The 18,895-nt window shown below is 39.6% G+C and overlaps 1 protein-coding gene across 4 annotated transcripts in view; it reads right to left on the bottom strand.

Annotated features, from left to right (window-relative positions):
- SCAPER (S-phase cyclin A associated protein in the ER) overlaps positions 1-18,895 on the bottom strand; it is a 420,138-nt gene that overhangs the window by 129,191 nt on the left and 272,052 nt on the right. The gene's annotated exons all lie outside the window — the stretch shown is intronic.

Here is an 18,895-nt window from a genome sequence, read left to right as displayed (position 1 = left end):
CCAATACATTCATTAGCCACATTTTCTACTTTTAAACAATCATAAGAATGAAGAGGTGTGGGAGCCCCATCCCCCTAGCTAAAAGTATCTCGTAATTTTGTACTGATATTTCGGGACTCAAAAGGATTTTTCCTTCAAACTCTTCTACATAACAGCTCTCTTTCCTCTCTTTGACACGGAGAATTACAAATTCAAATACTGAACTAGTACAATTAGATAAGCAAGTCTTGGTTAATAAGAGAATGCCTTCTCCAGGCTTCCCTGGTGGCTCAGTTGTAAACAGTTGGCCTGCCAATGCAGAAGACATGGGTTTGATTCCTGGTCCAGGAAGATGCCAATTGCTGTGGAACAACTAAGCCCGTGGGTCACAACTACTAAGCCTGTGCTCTAGAGCCCGGGAACCACAACTACTGAAGCCTGCCCGCCCGAGAGCCTGTGCTTCGCAACAGAAGAAGCCCCTGATCTCTGCAACAAGAGAAAGGCAGCCAGCATCAGAGACCCAGCATCAAAAACTAAAATAAGTAAAACTTTAAAAAAAGAAGAAAATGTTTTTTTCGGCAAGAAATCTGGGGACAGAAGAATGATGCAGAAAATTTAACAATAAACAGTTTTAATATCTTTGTGACCATGGAAAAGGTGGATTTGTGACAGAATTTAGGGGTATTTTTGCAGTGGACATTTGAATCAGTGGGAGCTACAGGTAAAGAGGAAAACTTTTCCCCACTGGCTCTGTGATGATTAGCATATATTCACACAGCCTTCTCCACCTCTGACTCCCTTCTTTCTAACACGAGAACATTTAGGGTGGGTGAGGATACCGAGCAGCCAACATCCAGGAACTGGAAATAAAAGACAGCTCAAGACTGGGGTAGAGAAGGGATGCTAATGGTGCTGTCCAACCAACCAATCTTTGCCATGCAGATGAAATTATGTGCTTTCTACACCTCAGTTTGTATCAAAACTCAATGTAACAATTACAAATGATTGCTCCACTGCATATCATATTCTACAATGTAACATTTTAAAAACACTAAAATTAATCTTTTAATTCCGGGATTTTCCTAAGTATAATGATGTCTCAGAGCAGGAGAAAGAAATCTTCAACTAGATGAGTTATTTCAAAGGTTCTTGTTTAGCTGGTGAATTTGGTATAATTAGAATAAGCAGTTTAATTATTCCACAGAAACATACTCTAATTTTAAATAAGAAATCACATATATTTTAAGTACAACCTAATTATAGACTTTCTGCGTTTCCTAAAATTAACCTCCCACTGAGAAGGTATTTTGTTGCAAAGATTACAATAATACATTTAAAAATTAGGATGAGCATAAAATTAAAACATCAATTTGAAGTCTATTGTTAAACTTTGTCTTCTCTAATAAAAAGACAGTTATGATTAGCTAGTCCTTAGATATGTTCTTAAGTAGGATCTGGTTATACAATTTTAAAGTCACAATTAAACACGTAGGCTCTAGAGAAGACCCCAGGTGGCTTGCAGTGTTAAACAGCAGATTAAAGTCGACACAACTAATTTCTTTACTTTAATCTTATTAGTGGTATAACAGCTGTCAACTGTAACCATTTCTGTGCTGCCTTTTGAGACAGACAAAATGCCTCAATATGTCAAATGGAGAAGAGTATTTATCAATCACTATGGCAACCCACTCCAGTATTCTTGTTAGGAAAATCCCAGGGACAGAGGAGCTTCATGGTCTACAGTCCGTAGGGTCACAAAGAGTTGGACACGACTGAGCACACAACACACACATACACACACACACACACACATGGCTAACTAGCTTTCAAAATAACTTTTTAAACTTTTATTATCTTGAGGAAAGTTATTTACTTTTAGTAAATCTTGATCTAAAAATAGCTATTTAGAATTATATTACAATAATCCTGCCTAGAAATAACGAATTGTTTATTAACAATGGATTGTATCCTAAACTTCACCCACACAAATAACATTCTATTAACACTTAATGAGAGGCTGTAATGTAGCAGACACATAAGGTGGTATGTGGTTTCCACCTCTATATCTATACCTGGTATTGATGGGAAATAAGTCTTATGATGAATTTACTCTATATTTACCATCTGATTTAAATCATGAAAAGGGTATTGAAGGGAACGCAGAAATGTTGTACTGCTTTTGTAGACTTCATTGCTAGATCTTCTCTGAATATTTTGTCTCATACATACAAATAGTTACAAGTGGTTTTGGTTCATCTTTCTGAATTTCTGTTAGATCATTCTTCTTGTCCCCCTTTGGCTCTTAACCAGACTGAAAACCTCTCTTTTTGGTGATACCATGTAGGCAATAAGATAGAGAAGGAAGAATACCAGAATAGAAAGCTCAGTCCTAGCTGCCAATGTGATAAGAGACGATAAATCATTCATTGTTTTTAAGCCTTCGTTTCTTCATACAATGTGATAAATTGATAAACATGTGTCAAAGACTCTGTTAAATAAATGTAATATATTTATTAATATGAAATAGCTTTTCAGTTCAGTTCAGTCGCTCAGTCGTGTCTGACTCTTTGCAACCCCATGAATCACAGCACGCCCAGGCCACCCTGTCCATCACCAACTCCCAGAGTTCACTCAAACTCATGTCCATCGAGTCGGTGATGCCATCCAGCCATCTCACTCTCTGTCGTCCCCGTCTCCTCCCACCCCCAATCCCTCCTAGCACCAGACTCTTTTCCAGTGAGTCAACTCGTCGCATGAGGTGGCCAAAGTTTGGAGTTTCAGCTTTAGCATCAGTCCTTCCAATGAACACCCAGGATTGATCTCCTTTAGAATGGACTGGTTGGATCTCCTTGCAGTCCAAGGGACTCTCAAGAGTCTTCTCCAGCACCACAGTTCAAAAGCATCAATTCTTCGGTGATCAGCTTTCTTCACAGTCCAACTCTCACATCCATACATGACCACGGGAAAAACCATAGCCTTGACTAGACGGACTTTGGAATGGCAAAGTACACTACTCTTTTATTTATGACAGTGTCAAGTGTTTTGCAGGGACTCACTACAACTTCTTTGTAAAGGTTTTCTCTCTCACACATCCTTCACCCACAATACTAAACAAAGTGCTAACCACATGGCAATAAAAGTACATATTAAATGAGTGAAATCCTCTTTGGGTAAAACAGCATAAGCAGTGAGGGCTTAAACTAAGGTAATAGAAAGATGAGACAATAATAGAAAGATGAGGAATGAAAAAGATACTTTCTTCAAAATGTGAAAAAAAATGAGGAAGAAATATCTTTCACTTTTCCCTGAATTAGTCATTATGTCCAATTCACTCAAACTTAATTATTTTTTATACTGTACTGACAGTGTCCTAATAATATCAAAATGTTTATAGCTTCCCAAGTATATCCTGTTATTTCAGGTCTCCATGTACTTGCACAGGCTGTGCTCTCTGCTGAGGAAGACTTGTTAATTTGACAAACTCTGAATCTATCTTTTAAAACCTACAGGAAAGACTCTGTCTTCCTCTGGCTGTTAATGACGCCATCCTTTTCGCTGTCTCTGAACTGGGCGCATACTTGTACACTTATACTTAGCACCAAATTACCTCTTCCCCTGTTTAGTTCACTTTTTAATGAATGAGCCGGCTGATGGTTATGGACACAGTTTTATTTCCACAACTCTACTGCTCAGCACACAACCAATGGTACCAATCCCCCAGCTGTGTGTGGAAATGTGTAATAACACATTTGGCTGTCACAATGACTGGGGGCAGAGGTATTTAGTGGGTCAAGGGATGTTACACACCATACAGTGTGCAGGGCATTGTGACCCAGTGCCACTAGTATCCCATGATAGAGTGTGACAATTCACAAAGCCCGTTCATATATATAGCATTTCACCTGCATAACAACCCTGTGAGATACAAATCTTTTCCCCATTCCCCAGATGAAAAATCCTATGGCACAATAAGGTCTTAAAGACAGGTCTCACATTAAACACTAGCAAAGCTGGTATTTGAACTCTAATGCTCTGATTCTAAATCCCAGCTGAGTTTAATTCACTAGTGCATTGTAGTCCCCTGTCTCTAATTCTAAATACAGATCCTGGCTTGAGTCCTAGAACTAATCAAATGAGAAAGTGAGTATGTTTATTGTTGTCGTTCAGTTGCTAAGTCATGTCTGCCTCTTTGCAACCCCATGGACTGCAGCACACCAGGCTTCCCTGTCCTTCACCATCTTCTGGAACTTGCTCAAACCCATGTCCATCGAGTTGATGATGCCATCTAACCATCTCATTCTTGGCTGCCCCCTTCTCCTCTTGCCTTCAACCTTTCCCAGCATCAGTGTCTTTTCCAATGATTCGCTCTTCGAATCAGGTGGCCAAAGTATTGGAGCTTCAGCTTCAGCATTGCTACTGCTGCTGCTAAGTCACTTCAGTCGTGTTCGACTCTGTGCGACCCCACAGACAGAAGCCCACCAGGCTCCCCCGTCCCTGGGATTCTCCAGGCAAGAACACTGGAGTGGGTTGCCATTTCCTTCTCCAATGTGTGAAAGTGAAAAGTGAAAGTGAAGTCGCTCAGTCGTGTCCGACCCTTAGCGACCCCACGGACTACAGCCAACCAGGCTCTTCCATCCATGGGATTTTCTAGGCAATAGTACTGGAGTGGCTTGCCATTGCCTTCTCCGGCAGCTTCAGCATTAGTCCTTCCAATTAATATTCAAGGTTGATTTCCTTTAGGATTGACTAGTTTGATGTCCAAGGAACTCTCAAGAGTCTTCTCCAACATCACAGTCCAAAAGCATCAATTCTTCAGTGCTCTGCCCTTTTTACAGTCCAACTTTCACATCCATACACGACTACTGGAAAAACCACAGCTTTGACTATATGGATCTTTGTCAGCAAAGTGATGTATCTACTTTTTACAACACTGTCTATGTTTGTCATTGCTTTTCTTCCAAGCAGCAAGCATCTTTTAATTTCCTGGCTGCAGTTACCATCCATAGTGATTTCGGAGTCCAAAAAAAAAAAATCTGCCACTGTTTTCACTTTTTCCCCATCTATTTGCCATGAAGTGATAGAACCAGAATGCTATGATATTTGCTTTCTGAATGCTGAGTTTTAAGCCAGTTTTTTCACTCACCTCTTTCACTTTCATCAAGAGGCTCTTTAGTTTCTCTTCACTTTATGCAATTAGAGTAGTATCCTCTGCATGTCTGAGGTTGTTGATATTTCTCCCAGCAATTTTCATTCCAGCTTGCGAGTCATTCAGCCCAGCACTTCAAATGATGTACTTTGCATAGAATTTAAATAAGTAGGGTGACAACACACATCCATGTCATACTCCTTTCCCTATTTGGAACCAGTCCATTGTTACATGTCGGTTCTAACTGTTGCTTCTTGATCTGCATATATGTTTCTCAGGAGACAGGTAAGGTAGTCTGGTATTCCCATCTCTTTAAGAATTTTCCACAGTTTGTAGTGATCTACATAGTCAAAGGCATTAGCAGAGTCAATGAAGCAGAGGTAGATGGTTTTTTGGAATTCCCTTGCTTTTTCTATGAACCAATGGATGTTGGCAATTTGATCTCTGGTTCCTCTGCCTTTTCTAAATACAACTTGTACATCTGGAAGTTCTCAGTTCATGTACTGTTGAAGCCTAGCCTGAATGAGTTTGAGCATTATCTTGCTAGCACGTGAAATGAGCAAAAGTGTATGATAGTTTGAACACAGAAGTAAATTTTAGCCTAAAATACATTATGTGTTAGACTGTGTATATATTTGCAAAATATGACATTGTACTCTTCATCCTATTTAGGTGTTTCTCAAGAATCCAAGTCTCAGAAGGTGACAAGAGAAAAGAGGTTACAGAGTTAGCAAAGACCTACATAGTCCACAATTCTGAAAGTGCTACAGAGTGTTTTCAGCAAGACTGCTGTGTTACACTGTCTAGAACCCCAGAGGACTTGGCCACAAATTCTACATCAATTGTTTAGGTCATTGACATTTTCCTTACAGAAATACACTGCTGATTTTATGAAGGAAATTAATAAGAAAATAGGATTCACTTAACAGAAATTAGCTTTACAGTAATTTTTGCTGGAATGCATAAATTTGAAAAATGGAGAGAGATTTGTATTTACGTTAACTCAAATGTCAATGCTGAGAAATATTTATATGAATTTTGATTTTCAGTAAGACAACAACCTGATCTCTGAATCAAGCTAGGCTTGATGAAAATGATTCCTTGGAGAAGGCATTAGTGTAAAGGAAAGAGCAAGAAAGTTAGAGCCTCAAATAAGTTGTTAGTAACATCCCTGGAAGTGATCTAACAGTCATAGTCCAAGTTAAAGATTTTCTTAAGTAAACAGGTAACCAAAAATGTTCAACCAATAAACTATTACTTGAGAACTTTCTACATGGAAAGAAAATGCCTTAATGTCGAGTGGCTAAGAAAAAAAGCTTAAAATTGCAAATTTTATCAGAAAATATGAATCTGGAATGTACCAGTGTAATTCTGGTAACACAACCACCCCACCTAGAATGAAGTTTTGCATTTCTTACTGGGAAAGACAGAGGTAGGAACGGGGCGAGGCAGGGCTGAATCTTGCATCAGGTGTATGACGATGTCATGCTTTGGGATAGATGTTTAGTGATATGGAGATACTCTGTGCTTTCCTTGAGAACAAAACTGCAATTTCAAAAAAGCTTAGTCTGAAATAAGTCAATGCTTTTCTTTCTTCATTTGAGTACTGTAAAAATGACAACAAAAAATCATTTGTTTTTTTACAAATGTTTTATCTTTTGCCTAGCAGTTGAAACTGCACTACTGAGTCTTAAAACAAAGGCAAATTACTCAGTTCTTAAAAATATATCAAGCTTTATTTTGTAGTATAGGATTAACATTCTGAGCTGCATCAGGCTGTCAGGATTTGAGTGGGGAGCCTGTGGGAGGAACTGCTCTTGCAATCTTCTCACCTTCTAAACATCTTAATCTCAACTTCAAAATAGGCTGCTGCTGCTGCTGCTAAGTCACTTCAGTCGTGTCTGACTCTATGCGACCCCATAGATGGGAGTGCCCTGTCCCCAGGATTTTCCAGGCAAGAACACTGGAGTGGGTTGCCATTTCCTTTTCCAATGCATGAAGGCAACTGGTTCTGATTTCAGAAGACAACCAGTAAAATGATTAAGTTCATCACGAACAAACTTATTCTATATTAAAAAGTTGGACTATGGTCCATTATGGTCAAGTTAGAGAAAACAGAGGTTAAGAAATATATTTTTTAGTTTTTATGAAAATAAGACAATGTTATGGGATTCAAACTAAATCCTAATTATAAGGTTAATAATGAGGAAACCACTCTGTGTGACCCAAGGGCCACCAAGAAAGTTAACATTTGAGGACTATAAAGAACATGAGTAGTATTGTTACTTGTTCTTAGAGAATTCATGTATTTTATTAAAGAACAATATATTGTCTAATCTTTGATCCTGAAAGTAAGATCTGCACTCTAGAGTACGTTATGTTAGCATCCAGGTACAGAACATTTAATGTATTTAATTCTCTATACAAGTTCTCCAAATGAAAGTCAGGAGAAAAAAGGAAAGTTCAGTCAGTCTGAGCTTGTAGAAACATTTAATGTTCATAAAGAATGATACCCTAGAGAACATGTAGAATGTGCTTTCTCTCTTTATTTCTACTTTAAACTTTGGGAATTCATTCATTCTTTCTTGATATGGAAGAATGTAGAAAAACAGCTGTGAGGTTGCAAGGAAGGCTCTATTACATAGTCCAATATTTTCAATTCAATCTTGAGTTTAAAAAAAACTTTTAATATTTGCATTTAAAAGTATCAGAATCTAGGTTGGAAGGGACAGAAATTCATTCAAAATATTTCCAGTAAAAAGAGGCATTTACTGCAAGGCTGTTGGGAACGTTCACGTGACCGCAGGAGAGAATGAGCTACCAGACTTCAGGAGGCAAGAACAGTGCCGGCTCTGTGGATTGGGCCTCTTCTCATTTCCAGCCCCCTCATCGCTCATGAAGCTCTGGTCCCCTCCCGCCCCCACAACTGGCCTCCATTAGTCCTGCCAAACCTGCAGTGAACACAGCCCTGTAATGACCATCCCAGAAGCTACTCTGCATGATTTTTCAAATTTAAACACATACACACACACAATGGGTTGGAGTTTTACGGTTTTCCAACTGCAAATTCCTGAGAGACAATCTTGACTGGCCCAGTTTAACTTTTGGGGCTGTGTCTTAAGACTGTAAGATTGGCTGCTTTTGAGTCAAATGTTCAGTCTTGGTTTAACCAGCTGTGGTCATTGAGGGAAACATCCCATGGCAAAAATACAGTTGCTTAGAAAAGGCATAGGTGTAAAGCCTAAAACATGTAATATCATAACACCCAGAAAAAGGGAGGACACAACAAACAGCGATGGAGTTGTAGTGAATATGACAAGCCAAGAAAAGAGATAAATGGCAACATGGAAGGAAACTCATGGTGAAGACAGGATTAACAGAGTTTAGACTGTGTTGCAAACCGAAGAGAAAAGCAAAGATCCAACAGTAGATGAGTTCCAAAGAGAACAGACAAGGCAGTCAAGTGAGAGACGGGAGTAAGCAGCAAGCTATAGGCCAGGCACATGAAGCCACGCATCGGAGGAAACCAAGTTTGCAGACATTAGATAGGCAGCAAAGCATTCCTTTTATGAGGAGCTTATGTATGCCACCAGGATGGCTGTTCCACAAAGGTAACACAGGCAGGCTAGTATTAGTGATACTTAAGAGTTTAACCCATTTCATTTTCTATTACTATAGATTCCCGAAGGACAAGGTCTATTTCTAATGGCGCCAAGATGTGGCAATCCCATTCCTATGTCCATATGTACATACAACTGATCCCCAAAAGGGAATCCCTAGATTCCCAGTTTCCCTGGGTATCAGAATCGGAAGCCCAACGTCATTTACCTGCTTCTGGCATCCACCAGGATACCCCTTTTCCACCATAAATGACTGCATTAGTCGCCACCCTGTGAGTATCATAAGACCAAGAGAAAGGAACAGAAGCCTCCAGGGATCAAACCTCAATAATCATGGGAGAGTAATTCTGAACATTCTGTCATCTGGAAAGAATACACACTCTCTGAGAAAGAGTATCATGGCTCTCTCTCAGGTTGTAGTCATGTCCCAAACATGACTGCTCTCAATCCTCATGCTAGCAATGGCCACATATCTGGCTGCTGGTGACTGTGAGGGGTAAACAAGGAAAACCATGCTAAGCATCGGGCACTGTGACTGGCACTGAGGGTGCTCTCAATAAACGTTAAGTTCTGTCTCCTCACCAACTTCAAAGAATCAAGTAAATGCAGTACTGCCAAGTAGATGAACTGCACAAGTGTATTTTTATCTTACTTTGGATAATAAATTTGTGATCTTCCTAGTCAGCCAAGCTCTAACTCATCATTCTAAATTTATTTACTTTTATTGTATTCAGTGACTACTGTTTTACGTGAGACTGATTTATGGAAAGATAAATGTATATACTCTAAATAAGAAAAAATGAAACTTGTTTGACATGAATAGATGGGTGTACTTTATAAAGCCCACAGCAGTGGGAAGAATTTGTTTTTCACCACAGATTAAACTGGGGGTGCTCTGATTTTAAAACTGTGATAAGGGCAAAACCCAAGAATATAGTTGCAGTATTCCCTTTGACCTTCTAAGTAAAGCAGTTACAGATATAGATTCACAGAAACTTAAAGATGTAATAAAAAAATACTGCCTTCAGTCTAGCTAACAGACTGGTCTAAATCAGTCCCTTATTCATCTAGGACAGAGATGTAACCATATTTTAAGTCCACAGAGTCAAGTATTTGATATAGTGTGTTCTTTTACTGCTTCACTTCCATGTCTCAGAAAAGCCATTCATTCATATATGAAAATGATACTTATTAAGGCATCATATGGTTGACAAATAATGCATTTACTACGGTCTCTGATCCCAAGGAATTACAGTCCCTTTGAGAAAAAGATAACACAAGTAGAATACCTGGGAACATTAATACAGAGCTAAACTGGACTATTCTCTAACCTGTTTGATATTTCTTCAATGATTTAGATAAAGATACATATGTTTTACATATCAACTTCAGATGTGACACAGTGTTAAAGGAAAAAAAAAAAAAAAACTAAGTAAGTGGCCAAATAAGAATCCAAAAAGAATCTTGACAGGCTGGGCCAAAATGAACCAGGATGAAGTCTGGACTTATGGTGGAAAAAAACAAATGACCAAGTAAAATTAATAGATCATAGATTCTTAGAACCCAAAGTGACACAGACATATGGATTTAAAGCTCAGTAATTAACTAGGGTAACGTGTAGTCAAAACAATAACCACTGCAAAAATAAAAGAAAAAGAAAAGAAATCCAACCCATTGATATTAACTAAGTGCTTTCTTTGTGCAGGGCACTTAATTAACACATATACTTTTAGCAGTGAACAAGTCCTGCCTTGCATAGTAGTATTACCATTTAATTAAGGCTCTGTTATAACAATTTGGCCCATGATACCATAGCTACGAAGCAAAAAGCAGAGGCTTAAGCTCAGATATGACTCCAGAGTCTGTCTATTCTTCATTATACCATGCAATGCTTCATGCTGATAAGACTATTTCCATATAGAAATCCTGTCCAGAGGGACAATGGAGGAAAAGAAGCAAGGTTGATGGAGAAGAAAGACGGGTTAATTAGTTCTGCAGTAGGACAACCTAGAGTAGCTTGGAGACTAGAACAGTTAAGTAGAACAACTTAACTATTTGGCCCCTTTATTGTTCATGGCTATCCGTCAAGGACTAAGAATTCCAAGCAAGTAGAAGGCAACCTAGGAAAGACAGCCCAGTCATGATTTTTGGTGGCTCAAAAGATCTGCTGGCTTCTTTATGAAAAATGAACATTTACTGCTGTCTGATGCTGAAGCTGAAACTCCAATACTTTGGCCACCTGATGTGAAGAGCCAACACATTGAAAAAGACCCTGATGCTGGGAAAGACTGAAGGCAGAAGAAGAGGGCAGCAGAGGATGAGATGATTGGATGGCATCACTGACTCAATGGACATGAGTCTGAGCAAACTCAAGGAGATAGTGAAGGACAGGGAATACTGGTGTTCTGCAGTCCATGGGGTCACAAAGAGTTGGACCTGACTTAGTGACCGAACAACAACATTTGGGCCTGGAGATGTGGAATGCTCTAAGTGTCAACCCTAACTTCTATTGTCACTGCCACTATGTAAATATACTACAAAAACACAACACAAAGTTTAGGCCACAACCTTAGTCATGGCAGATCCATCTTCTTATTTACATAATATGGGGCATTCTTTATGCCCAAAGAAAATGACAAACTGCCATTTACTTTCAAATATTAAGGGCTATGTTAAGAGACAAACTAGTATATATAGAATGGATAAATGACAGAGTCCTAATAGCACAGGGAACGACAGTCAATATCTTGTGATAAAACCATAATGAAAAATAATATACAAAAGAATGTCTATATATACATATAACAGAATCACTTTGCTGAAAAGCAGAAATTAACAACACTGTAAATAAACTATATTTCTATTTTTAAAAAAAGCTATGTTAAACAACTGTTATTAGACTAAACCAAAGAAAAGCTTAGAATATGTCATTCATTATTTTGTATTTGTTTTCTCCAATTAAAATTAGGAAGAATAATAACATGAGTCATTCCAAAAGTAGATACAACATGAAATGAAAATTGCCCTGTTTCAGGGTGATCTTTCTGGGCACTGAAAACAATTTTATTGGAGCACATTTGTTACAAAGGTTGACTTAAGAATACCACATCCTGGCCAATTCCTTTTAATAATATGTGTGTGTGTGTGCGTGTATAATTTAAATATAACAATGTCATGTTAGTTTCAGGTGTACAGTACAGTAATGTAGTTTTATTTCTATATCTGTATCTCTACAAATCTCTCTATATATCTTCTTTTTCAGATTCTTTGCCCTTATAGGTTATAATGAAATACTGAGTATACCTCCCTGTGCTATACAGTAGGTCTCTGATGGATATATATTTCATATAAACTAGTGTGTACATGCTAATCCCAATCTCCTAATTAACTTATCCCTCCCCTACTTTTTTCCCCATTGGAAACCATCTATTTTCTGTGTCTGTGGGCCTATTTCTGTTTTGTAAATAACTGCATTTGTACCTTTTTTTCCTTGGATTTCACATATAAGTGATAACTGTCTTTGTCTGGCTTACTTCAGTCAATAGGATAATCTTTAAGTTCATCCATGCTGCTGCAAGTGGCATTATTGCATTCGTTTTTATGGAATGTTCAGTTCAGTTCAGTCGCTCAGTCATGCCCGACTCTGTGACCCCCATGAACTGCAGCACCCCAGGCTTCCCTGTCCATCACCAATTTCTGGAGACTACTTGAACTCATGTCCATCGTGTCGGTGATGCCATCCAACCATCTCATCCTCGTCCCCTTCTCCTCCTGCCCTCAATCTTTCCCAGCATCAGGGTCTTTTCCAATGAGTTGGTTCTTCACATCAGGTAGCCAAAGTATTGGAGTTTCAGCTTCAACATCAGTCCTTCCAATGAATATTCAGGACTGATTTCCTTTAGGATGGACTGGTTGGATCTCCTTACAGTCCAAGGGACTCTCAAGAGTCTTCTCCAACATTACAGCTCAAAAGCATCATTCTTTGGTGCTCAGCTTTCTTTATAGTCTAACTCTCACATCCATACATGACTACTGGAAAAACCATAGCTTTGACTAGACAGACCTTTGTTGGTAAAGCAATGTCTCTGCTTTTTAATATGCTGTCTAGGTTGGTCATTGCTTTTCTTCCAAGGAGCAAGCCATGAAATTCTGCTGAAGCTGAAACTCCAATACTTTGACCATCTGATGCGAGGAACTGACTCATTGGAAAAGACCCTGTTGCTGGGAAAGATTGAGGGCGGGAGGAGAAGGGGACGACAGAGGATGAGATGGTTGGATGGCATTACCAACGCGATGGACATGAGTTTAAGTAGGCTCCAGGAGTTGGTGATGGACAGGTAAGCCTGGAGTGTTGCAGTCCATGGAGTCGCAAAGGTTCGGATATGACTGAGAGACTGAACTGAACTGACTATTCCACTGTACATGACAAACACATGGCTAACATCATGTGTTGATGGTGAAAAGCTGAAAGCATTTCCTCTAAGATCAGACAAGACAAGGAGGCTCACTCTCACTACTTTTATTCAACATAGTTTTCGAAGTCCTAGCCACAGCAATCAGAGAGGAAAAAGAAATATAAAAATCCACACTGGAACAGAAAAATAAAACTGTCAGTGTCTGCAAAGGACATGACATGATACGTTGAAAATCCTAAAGATGCTACCAGAAAACTACTAGAACTCATCAATGAATTCGGTAAAGTTGCAGAATAAAATAATTAATATATAAAAATCTGTTGTATTTCTATATACTAACAATGAAAGATCAGAAAGAAGAATTAAAAAAAAATTTCATTTACCAGCGCATCAAAAAGAATAAAATATCTAGGAATAAACCTAGCAAAGGAAGCAAAGGCCCAGACAACTGTAAGATGCAAATGAAAGAATCTGAAGATGACAGAAACAAATGGAAAGATATACCATGTTCTTATATTGGAAGAATAAATATTGTTAAAATGACTATAGTACTCAAGGCAAAATACAAATTCTATGCAATCCCTATCAAATTACTAAGAGCATTTTTCACAGAACTAAAAGAAAAATTTTAAAATTTGTATGGAGACACAAAAGGCTCTGAATAGTCAAAGCAATCTTGAGAAAGAAAAACAGCTGGAGGAATCAGGCTCCTTGACTTCAGACGATACTACGAAACTTTGTAGTTTCACACTAATCAAAACGGTATGGTACTGGCACAGAGATAGAAATATAGATCAACAGAACAGGACAGAAAGCCCAGAAACAAACCCATGCACCTAAGATCAATTAATCTACGAGAAAAGAGACAAGAATATCCAATGAAGGAAAGACAGTCTCTTCAATAAGTGGTACTGGGAAAACTGGACAGCTACATGTAAAATAATGAAATTAGAACATTCTTTTAACACCATACACAAAAATAAACTCAAAATGGATTAAAGGCTTAAATGTAAGACTGGATAATATAAAACTCCTAGAGGAAAACACAGGCAGAATGCTCTTTGACATATATTGCAGAAGTATCTTTTCGGATCCATCTCTAGAGTAATGCAAATAAAAAACAAAAATAAACAAATGGGACCTAACCAATAACAATTTGAGAAGGATTCAAGCAGGTTTATGAGCTTTCTCTGGTTCTAAAAAAGAAAACCAACACAGTGAAGATCCAGAAAGATTTCAAAAATTAAAATTTTCAGAAGTGGGTAGAATCCTCAGTTTCACATTAAAAAAATCTGCTGAAAGCAAAATATTCACTCACAGGGAGTTACCTAGCAATAATTACAGGACAATTGCTGAGGTACTATGCAGAGTGAAAAGGGAGATGGGCAAAACGGTGAGGAAAGAGGATCAGGGACTTGCTTTATCCACTTACAGGGCTTTGGGTTGCAGGGGGAGTGAAACAGTGTGTTTGCAGTCATAGTGGGTCCACGTGGTAACTTTCGAGATGATCCACATGATAAATGTTACTAGACAGTGACTGAACTTTCTCAAAGCCTCTTCTGTTTATCACTGAGAAAAATGAACTAATGAAGGATAGTTAAAACCAACAACAGTTGCTCTAGGTAAGAGCCATGGAATGCCACAGGAGGCAGAAAAGAAGATGTGCTAATAAGGTGGCAGAAGGCTCACGATGTTGAGGGCTGGGAGCTCAAGAGGGGTAGAAGGGGAGGACGTGGCCAAGTTGAGAGTAAAGGGAGAACCCAGCAACTACACAAGTCAAGGCCGGAAAGCTGTTAGAAGGAATATGAAAAGGAATACTTCTCAAATTAAATCACTGACTGATGCCCACCAGTGTGCTTTGAGTCTACGTTTAAATCTAACACAATTGTGATATTTCTTTTTCCTGTCTCCAAGTAAGCATCATAATACTCTCAGCCTTAATCTGTTCGCCCTAAGAAGGGAGGCTAGGTTAGAAAGTAGAGTCATGATCTTGAGCTGTGCTAAGGACAGGGGAATCTTAGAGTCAGTGCTACATGCCCACATCCTTTTAAGCTGGCCTCACTCAGTAAGCAGTACCTGGTTGAAAACACAAATCTATTAGCCTAAGATGAGGGGAAGAAACAAACTCTCGGTCCTGGCACTTCGGCAACTGGTGGTCATCAGTTCAGTTCAGTTCAGTTCATTCGCTCAGTCGTGTCCGACTCTCCGCGACCCCATGAATCACAGCACTCCAGGCCTCCCTGTCCATCACCAACTCCCGGAGTACACTTAAACTCGTGTCCACAGAGTCGGTGATGCCATCCAGCCATCTCATTCTCCGTCGTCCCCTTCTCCTCCCGCCCCCAACCTTTCCCAGCATCAGAGTCTTTTCCAGTGAGTCAACTCGTCGCATGAGGTGGCCAAAGTATTGCAGTTTCAGCTTTAGCATCAGTCCCTCCAATGAACATTCAGGATTGATCTCCTTTAGAATGGACTGGTTGGATCTCCTTGCAGTCCAAGGGACTCTCAAGAGTCTTCCCCAACACCACAGTTCAAAAGCATCGATTCTTCGGCGATCAGCTTTCTTCACAGTCCAACTCTCACATCCATACACGACCATGGGAAAAATCATTGCCTTGACTAGACGGACCTTGGTTGGCAAAGTAATGTCTCTGCTTTTTAATATACTATCAAGGTTGGTCATAACTTTCCTTCCAAGGAGCAAGCGTCTTTTAATTTCATGGCTGCAATCAGCATCTGCAGTGATTTTGGAGCCCAAAAAAACAAAGTCTGACACTGTTGTGGATGTGACCAGTGATAGAAGCATAGTCCGGTGCTGTAAAGAGCAATATTGCATAGGAACCTGGAATGTTAGGTCCATGAATCAAGGCAAATTGGAAGTGGTCAAACAGGAGATGGCAAGAGTGAACGTCGACATTCTAGGAATCAGTGAATTAAAATGGACTGGAATGGGAGTATTTAACTCAGATGACCATTATATCTACTACTGTGGGCAGGAATCCCTTAGAAGAAATGGAGTAGCCATCATGGTCAACAAAAGAGTCCGAAATGCAGTACTTGGATGCAATCTTAAAAATGACAGGATGATTTCTGTTCATTTCCAAGGCAAACCATTCAATATTACAGTAATCCAGGCCTATGCCCCAACCAGTAATGCTGAAGAAGCCGAAGTTAATCGGTTCTATGAAGACCTACAAGACCTTTTAGAACTAACACCCAAAAAAGATGTCCTTTTCATTATAGGGGACTGGAATGCAAAAGTAGGAAGTCAAGAAACACCTGGAGTAACTGGCAAATTTGGCCTTGGAGCACGGAATGAAGCAGGGCAAAGGCTAATAGAGTTTTGTCAAGAGAATGCACTGGTCATAGCAAATACCCTCTTCCAACAACACAAGAGAAGACTCTACACATGGACATCACCAGATGGTCAACACCGAAATCAGATTGATTATATTCTTTGCAATCAAAGATGGAGAAGCTCTATACAGTTAGCAAAAACAAGACCAGGAGTTGACTGTGGCTCAGATCATGAACTCCTTATTGCGAAGTTCAGACTTAAATTGAAGAAAGTAGGGAAAACCACTAGACCATTCAGATATGACCTCAATCAAATCCCTTATGATTATACAGTGGAAGTGAGAAATAGATTTAAGGGACTAGATCTGATTGATAGAGTGCCTGATGAACTCTGGACGGAGGTTCGTGACATTGTACAGGAGACAGGGACCAAGACCATCCCCATGGAAAAGAAACACAAAAGAGCGAAATGGCTGTCTGAGGTGGTCATCAGAGAAGCACTTATCTGGGCTCTCAGGCTCCTTCCATGGCTCCTTTCCAAAGCACGTGCACTAATTCTTGGTTAGGTCTTCTTAGGAACTGTGGAAAAAACCTTTTCTGTTCTCTACACAAGAGGGATAGATAAACACGAGAACATGCCCTTTGCCACAATGACAAAGGCAGCTTTTGGGAACAGGCATTTAATCTAGGTTACCATCAAGGGACCTCAGTGTCACACATGTTGAAGCCTACTGAAAAACAGAAAACAACAAAAATAAAACAAAAAAGAAAGAAAACACATGCTACCAAGTGCACTTAAGGTGAACAATATGAACTAACAGTTATGAAAAGCACTGTCCCAAAGAATCAAATACCATTTCCTTTCTTATCTCAAACATTGTGTTTGCTTCTTTCCTTCCTCTCTCCCTGCCAATCAACATAAACTGAGTGATGACAACATGTCAAGTAACACACTGTCAATAAAGTCCACTTTGATAAGGAATAGCAACTCTTTGGGGACACTATAACTACCCTTTGGGAGAATTTTCTGCTCCAAAGAAAGATATGCTGACTTTACCGGGTACTTATACCTTCTTTCATTCATCTCTACTTTGTCAGTAAAGCAAAAGAACCCAAACTAACTCAGTGCCAAAGTGCGTACACAAAAATACCTCACATCAAATTGATAACACTGTCTTAAAACAGGCAAGACTGCTATTTTAAAAACTGTCACCTAACATTTATAAAACACTTTAAGGTTTACAAGCTTCCCTGGTGGCTCAGATGGTAAAGAATCCTCCTGCAATGTGGGAGACGTGGGTTTGATCCCTGGGTTGGGAAGATCACCTGGAGAAGGAATGGCTGCTCACTCTAGTATTCTGGCCTGGAGAATTCCATGGACAAAGGAGCCTGGTGGCTACGGGGTCGCAGAGAGTCGGACAGACTGAGCAACTTTCATTTTCATTTTTAAGGTTAACAAAGAACTCTCACATACATTATCATTTCAGTTGATCCCCATGCTGTGAGGTGAAAATGATTACCCCTGTCTGAGAAAACAAAGATCATGGCATCTGGTCCCATCACTTCATGGGAAATAGATGGGGAAACAGTGGAAACAGTGTCAGACTTTATTTTTTGGGGCTCCAAAATCACTGCAGATGCTGATTGCAGCCATGAAATTAAAAGATACTTACTCCTTGGAAGGAAAGTTATGACCAACCTAGACAGTATATTAAAAAACAGAGACATTACTTTGTCAACCAAGGTCCGTCTAGTCAAGGCTATGGTTTTTCCATGGTCATGTACGGATGTGAGAGTTGGACTGTGAAGAAAGCTGATCGCTGAAGAATTGATGCTTTTGAACTGTGGTGTTGGAGAAGACTCTTGAGAGTCCCTTGGACTGCAAGGAGATCCAACCAGTCCAATCTAAAGGAGATCAATCCTGGGTGTTCATTGGAAGGACTGATGCTAAAGCTGAAACTCCAATACTTTGGCCACCTCATGCGACGAGTTGAGTCACTGAAAAAGACTCTGATGCTGGGAGGGATTGGGGGCGGGAGGAGAAGGGGACGACAGAGAATGAGATGGTTGGATGGCATCACCGACTCGATGGACATGAGTTTGAGTGAACTCTGGGAGTTGGTGATGGACAGGGAGGCCTGGCGTGCTGTGATTCATGGGGTCACAAGGAGTCGGACACGACTGAGCGACTGAACTGAACTGAACTGACCAAATGAGGAAACAGATGTAACAAGATTAAGGCACTTACCCCAATTCTCCTAGTTAGTAACTGGCAGAGGTAAAACTGGAACCCAGATTGGTTTGACTCCAAAGCTGGTGCTATTTCTAATTTACCAAATGTCTCTTAGAAAAAAAAGATAACATATTCAAGGAATTTTTTTCCCTGTAGTATCCAGCAGACAAATGAAGCACTCACTTTAGTTGAGCTAATTAAATAT

This window comes from Moschus berezovskii, chromosome 21 (genome assembly GCF_049115385.1).
Source record: "Moschus berezovskii isolate FMDL1 chromosome 21, NW_MosBer_1.0, whole genome shotgun sequence".
In the NCBI taxonomy this organism is placed as follows: Eukaryota; Metazoa; Chordata; class Mammalia; order Artiodactyla; family Moschidae; genus Moschus; species Moschus berezovskii.
Note: the sequence above shows the minus strand (reverse complement) of the source record. Positions and strands in the feature narration are given on the sequence as shown.